Genomic DNA, 7,343 nt, shown 5'->3' with positions numbered 1-7,343 from the left:
TCACACAGAAAGATGAAGGTATGTCATACACCCATAATTCAGCCCAGAACCCCACATTGTCTTAGGGAATGCAGAAAATCAAATAAGTGGCCACACCTTTATTTACCCGCCCATGTCATCTCTGTCAGCTTTCAAGACACCTCCTGGAGGTTCTAGCTGTATCCAGAGCCATCACTGCACCTGTGCATAGAGGGTAGGGTGTGCTAGCACTGGCTTTCAGGCCTCCCAGGACTCTGATGATATGGAAGTCCATCTGGTATGTAGCCTACACTAAGTCTGCTCATGTCTGGGCAGGACAAAGCAAGGAGCAGCAGCCACTCCTCCTCCTTATCTGCCAGCTGCATACTCCTATCCAGGTACTGTTGCATCTCCTCACAGTGGATGGCAGGAGTGGCCTGCAGTCGTGCAGAGCACCCTTGGGTGCACTTCTGGCCCAGGTCCTTGCAGGCATGCTCCATCAGCTTCTCCTTCAGGCAGAATCTGCCTTGTTACTGCATGGTGGTGCTTCATCCCTTCCTGCTCAGAAGCAGTGCTGCTCTAACCCAGGGAGGTGGATTTTTTTCCTAGACAGAAGAAGGCATTTTCCCAGCAGGTGCCTGTTGCTGGCACAGCAGTGGTTGCTTTTAGTCAGTACTGTATGGTCCTGGGGCTGCAAGGTAAGAATTTGTGATCACCCATCTGGCTACACACATGTGCAAAGAAGAGTTTTGCATGCATAGCATTCCTGTCTATAGTGCTGGCAAACATGAGGCAAATGTAGGAACAACAAAGGAAAACAGAGGTCCTGTCCCAACCACTAAAAAAAAAAAAGATCCTTGCACATAAAAAAGTGTGAATAATAGTTTAATCACTGTACATAACAAAGCACGCATTCTCTAAACATGGATATTTATTCAGAGCTACTGTTCCAAACCCACCATGCTTTCTTCAGCACATTCTCACATGTTCTGCTCATTACTTATTTGACACACAAGATCTACTCTTTTTTCATTTAACCACGTGCTTCTGTCCCCTGGTACACAAGGGCTCCTTCCAGATCACCCAGGTGAAACCAGCCATTCCATTTTAGGTGGAACTGACCCTGGCTGGGTTCTCCCCAGGCTCCAAAGCCAACACCTGACTATTCTTCTTGGCTGCTCAGCTGAAGGACAAGTAAAGCAGCAACCTTCTCAGTAGGAAAGAGGATGACAGAAACAGAGCACAGCAATTTCATCTGCTGCCTCAGGTGGAACACAGCTGGATGCTCAGCAGAGTGACCTGCTCTGTACAATGTTCTGCTCTCTTCAACTCCTGCCAGTGGTGGCCAGCACATCCACCTGTCCTACCAGGTCACTGCCAGCTGCTAACATAGCTCTGAACTCCTGCATGAGTGCTCCTGCATGACACACTGAATGCACTGACTTATGAAGAGAAACCTGGGCACGTTTGTTGGATTGGATTCTTCAAAATAATTCAAAGAGCTGTATCTTGAAATACTTAATTCCACAGAATGGCTGTGTTTGTTGATATGGATAGGTCAGCTTGTCAGCTACAAATTGCCTATTTTCTTATCACCAGGCAGGAACTGGGAGGTTACTTTTCCTTCTTCCATGTTAATCTACAAAACTGCAAACAAGAAGGGGAGATATCAGTCCATTATCATTAAACTAATGTATCAGTACACAGGAAGAGTGCTCAGTGTTCTCCAGGAAAAACAAAAGTTTTTATTATATGCTAAGAAATCATACACAATTGTACAACATAATACTTCGACATGCTCAGACAGGATTGTATTAATAACACTGCAACTTATTAATTTTTTTTTCCTGAACAGGTTAAGTGATTGTACTGTTTAACCTGCCAGCAGAATCACACTGTATCACCTATTCTATAGAAACGGGGTGCTTGAAACTCTGTTTTTTGACATGCGTAGCACTGCTTTAATCAAAGAAACTGAATTTCACTCTAGAATACAGCACATAACCCACGCAAAAAGAAGATAAAAAAAGCAACATGCACGAGGTTTTTAGCTAAATTTCTAGCTAACGTAGGTCAACCACTTAGTAACATCCTTTGAAGACTTCAAGCAAATCTCAACAACTCACTTCTGATGCTCCCATCTCTATGACAATGGTTTTCTCACTGTCTTAGGACTGCTGTGTTCCTCTACAAACTTCTCCGAGCTCATGAAGTAGCTTTCTTAGAAAAATAAAATAAAATAAAAACAAATTAATTTGAATAAAATAATTTAAAAGCGATTGTTTATTTAAACAGTTTACTTTTTACTTTCTTGGTGTGCTTGAGTGATTAAAGGACACTGCAGCAAAACCAGATTTTTACCTAATACACATGAAAATAACTTACAGAAAATACACGTATTAATGTTTTTGTGGCTACAGTGCCAGGTTATTCTTTTGTGTTGGATCCCTGTTACTTACAGGTCAAGGCATAATCAACATTAAATTGATAAACTAATTGTTGTAACAGCCAGAGACAGTGCTATTTGGTGGAAATCAATTGTGTTGGAAGATTTTCATTTTTCCTACTTATCTTTCACCTGGCCTGGCCATAATGTAGACAGATGCCCCAAGTCAGCTTACAGCAACATTGTAAACGATGCAAATTACAGCTGCATTTGGGCTGTGGAACTCTGAAATAAAGCAAATACTGCTTCATGCACGCTCGGCGTGTGATGAAAAATTGCTCTCATGTACCCTTATGTTACATGTTTCCAAAGAGGAAAAAAAGAAATCAGAGGGCCAGAGACTGTGCTCGGAAAATAAAATGACTAGAGATATTTGAAACATCCTTTTCTGGTACCTCCCTCTCTTAACCCAGACAAAAGCAAATATTTTGATAGATATTTTAAAGTTTGGGTATGCTATTTATTTTATTTAATTCTAAGGATCTGGGTTTTTCGTTTGCCCTGTTTTGTTTGATTTGTGCCATTGTTACTCTTTTTGAGCAGCAGGAGAACATAAGATTTTGTATGCCCGGAAAGGAGGGAAGTCCATTTTTGGCAGGCTGATTTTGGACTGAGTATTATCAGTAGTATATTGAATCTAGTTAATTTTAGTTACTTTATAATTAAGGCCCAATACTGAAGAGGGTTTACACTTTAGTATATACATCCATGCTTTGTCGAATGAGATTTTCTCACCTAACTGCCGTTGTCCTAAAGTTAAGCATCTATGCATGCGTTCCTGTAATCACCCTCTATACAATGGAAATAGGCAGTCATGACACGATTCATTCTAATGCAGCAGCTTAGGACAGGTGGGATTGCAGAGGAATTACCTTTTATTTTGACTCCCTCTTTCTATTCCCTACAGACTAAGCTGAATGTGTTGCAGTAGTTAGAAAGCTAAAGACAGCTAAACCCTACATATATACGGAAACACTGATGGAGAACTGAAATGCAGGTTTTTGGAGCCATGAGTTGGATATGTGCATTCTTAAAATTCCAGCAGCAGTGTCAGGGAACAGAACAGTTTTCTCAGTTTCAGCTTTTAAATCAAACTGAAACTCTTCAGTTCACCCACACACCAGCTGAGAGGGTCAAACTCTTTTAAAGTACTGAATATGGATTTAAGGGCAGATACAGCACCTCCTTCATTCTGCAGATGAGTAACCACAACAGAGTAACTGCTGGGATCTACAAATCTAGTCCATCCCAGAGCTCTCTAAAGACCTTCTTGGCAACTGCCCTAGCAATGGTTTCAAAGAGTTTCATCCCTGAGAAGATACCAAATATTTTCTCTGTAGCATAATCCCTTATCTGTCCAAAAGAACTGGTTGCAATTTTTGTCCTTGCTTCTTTAGCACATTTTACCAGCGGATGAATTAGCAAGCAGCTTAGTTTAATGTTATGATAGCATGGACTGTCCTTACAAGAGAAGCCTTGTAAAACTTAAAACCTGGGTTGGCTGGCTCTAGAGCAACAACAAAACTGTTTGCCTCCTTAGGATACAGCAAGGCCACCGGTGCTGTAATGGAACTGGCAGACATATTTATGTATTGCAGCCAATGCTTTGTGCCAAGTAGGGGGAAAATAAACTTACTTCCCAAAGGCTCATGCTGCCAGGGTTTGTGTCTACAGTGGTGGACTGGGAGGTGACCTGTTTTTCTTGCATGTCACTCGTTTTCTTCCTCACTGACATCTTCTCTACCTTCAGCCTTTTGCCATGAGTGCCCATGAGGTTCTCAAACAAAAAGTTTCCTCTTAATTAAGATTATTTCCTACTCACCCTTTGCAAAGCTTCCAAACTGAGACTGGTCACAGAAGTCTATCATTTCAAAACCTTCAGCTATCAAGTGATAACATAAAACCTTTGAGCTCTCATCCAAGTCCTACACTGGATTGGGATGGTACAACTGGCTGAAAAACGGTACAACTGGCTGAAAAACCTACACTGAGATGCAGCTCTGATAGCATTACTTTTTTAATGAAGTAGGTGTTTTTCAGCAGCTTATTTATTTTTCTCCTAAAAACCTGGCACTTGCAAACGTTTTGTTGTTGTTGTTTTCTGAAGTTGTTTTCACTGTGGCTCTGCTTCTAACGTTCTCCCAGCATTAATTTTTAATTGTACTGGGTTGTGGGTGAACAAATAACTACTCAGCATTTAGGCTGCACCACTGTGAACTCCTTACTTTCTTTAATGTGATTAAGAGTATGCTTGTCCCTACTAAAGGGGCCATAAGCAGAGAGCTGGAGAAGTGTAAGCTTCAGGTAAGTGACTATGATACTTCTCCTAAAAACTGCCCTACCTTCAACTACTCTAGAGCTTTGAGACCTATTTCTTCTACATTGGCAAGGAATGCCTCAGGTCTACTACTCCTAACCACATATTTACATATGAATGATTCAAATACAAACCATGACTAACTTCGAGAGGCACTGACCAATGAAGACCAAAGCAAGCCATCTCAGAAGCTGCTCTGTATTTCTCATCATGCTGGTCAGGTTTGGATTTAAGACTATTAGTGCTAAAATAAAAAACAAACATTTTCTAAAAGGCTTTCTGTCTCTTTTAAAGCATAAACAGCAGAGGACAATGACGACAGCAGATAAATGATGAATGTAAACCATGGTAACCAAGGTTTCCCTCTCGGTTCTTACCTGCCATGAATGTGTTTGAAAATGGAAAACAAAAAATAATCACTGTTCTGCTAAATTTTACTGCTTTAATAAGGAAAAAGCACCCGGCTATCATCAGCAGAATTTCATATTCTAATGTAATACAACAACAAATGAAAGGGGAAGCTGATATTCCAATTGCATTAATTGACTGAAGGCGGTACCAATCACCACTCCAATGGCAAATTAAACGTCCAAGTTGTTATAAAACCTGCTTCACTTGCATAACAACTGTTTGATTCTAATGCATGAAAAACAGAGGCTACTCACAAGCAAAAAATAAGACCAAGGTGCCAGAACATTTTTAGTTTTTAAAAAAAAAAAAAATGCAGTTAAATACTCAGATGGAAAGATGGCATATGCTTCACAGAAGAATAGTCATCATGGCCAGAAGTGTAATGCTCATTTGGCTAACTGGATGAGTGCGTACATGTGTCACACACACAGATTCTGTAAATATTTGTGTTTTAATTTTTCTTAGTAAGGGTGACTCACTGCAGTGTTTTACCACTGCAGCAAGTGTAGGCTCTGCAATAGTGTATTACTCCTTTTTTAATATTTTCTAATTGGAAAAAAAAAATCAAATCTCTGAAATTAATGAACTGATAAGGTTTAATATTATCTTAAATGATGGAATGGAGACAGTGCTTATTATATTTGCATTATATTTCCAAACAAGTAAAGCATAGTAAAATGATTCGCAATTGTCAAAACAGGATGGAGAATATGTCTGTAAAAGGAAAGACAGAACTCAGCAAGGAGTGTGAGGTTTTACTCCGTAAGTCTGATTAAACCACATGATAGATAAAAAATGAGGCTGAGTATCCATTCTGAATAAGATCACAACAAAAGACAACCCAACAGTGTCATATGGCTACCAAAAAATGCTTCAACACCAGAGTGCACCAATAGCATGAGAGCCATTCAGTTTCAGGTAGCATGAGGAAAATGTTTTCCAGCACTAGATAACAAAGCAATAAAACAGCTTTCATGGAGTAGGTTTTGGGTCATCAGTGGAGATGATTAAAAATAGGCCTGACAAACATTTACCAGCAGACAATGGAACTGCTTGGGACTCACTCTTTCCGCTTCCTCCAAAATCCTAGTTGTGAGGCTCTTTCAGTTCATTTGATGTCTAAGTCATTTAAAGGACATGGGACTGCAGTGGCTGCTCCACTGGCACAGTGCTTAGGTGAAACTGGTGAAGAGTCTCGCACGCAAGAAGTTACATTAATCTAACACATTTGACTGTAAAACCTTGATTCACGTTGCTTAGAACTCTGCCAACTTGTTTGGGATCAGATGAAGTATAAGCAGAGTAGAATAATAAACAGTATTTTACTTACACCCGAACAACACAGCTACTTCAGTCACAGAGCCCACAGGAGATGTAGTAGAGGCAGGAGAGGCGAATCACTGGCTTGTAGGCCAAAACCAGAAATGACTTTTCCTTTGGAGGGTTCTTACCTTCTCTCAACGCTAATCCAGAAAACATGGGAGCTGACAAGGACATGCAAAATGATAGGGCAGTGCAGAAGAGAAGGAAAGAGATAAGGTCCATCGCTAAAGTACAGTGTGGATAAGGCTAGCACTGGCATATTGAAGTTCACTGCCCAGGCGAAGAAACCATTGAAATATCAGGGATACTTCAAAAACTCAAATCCCAGCTATCTCAAGAAGGGGATCCAAACTAGCAAGCACTTGTTTTTAACACGTATTTTTCATCCTCTGCTCGCTGCCTGTAAAACGGGCAACATAATGTCATGGGAATACTCCACAGAACGCATTCATCAGCAACTGTGGAATTGAGATTCTGCAGCAAGGAGCCTGTCCCATCCCATTCCCTGATCTATTTTGCCCAGTGAGAAGTCTGTGACAACGACACAGTTCACTGACACAGGTCAGGTGCACCAGTTAATTAAATGCACTCTGAGCAAGCTGCTGCACATACGCAGCAGTATTAGCCTATGGCTAATCAGTTTTCGGGGGGAAAGGGGGGGAGAAAGGGAACAGAACAGAAGTAAACTAGGACAGGAAAGGTGATATAGCTGTCCTGTACACATGTTTGTCATGGGGTGAGGTGCAAGGGAAAGGTGGTTTGCAAGCTGGAGGTCTCGGGGTAAGGGTAAATCTGAAAGCTGTCCTCCAGCATCCTGATTTTTATTCTCTTTCTTTTCTCTATTCTGTTTCTCTAAAACCTCAGCACGTCCTTGTTAACGAGTGAAAG

Source organism: Excalfactoria chinensis, chromosome Z (genome assembly GCF_039878825.1).
Source record: "Excalfactoria chinensis isolate bCotChi1 chromosome Z, bCotChi1.hap2, whole genome shotgun sequence".
Classification (NCBI taxonomy): Eukaryota; Metazoa; Chordata; class Aves; order Galliformes; family Phasianidae; genus Excalfactoria; species Excalfactoria chinensis.
The sequence above is the reverse complement of the archived record's forward strand: the minus strand, read 5'-3'. Positions refer to the sequence as shown.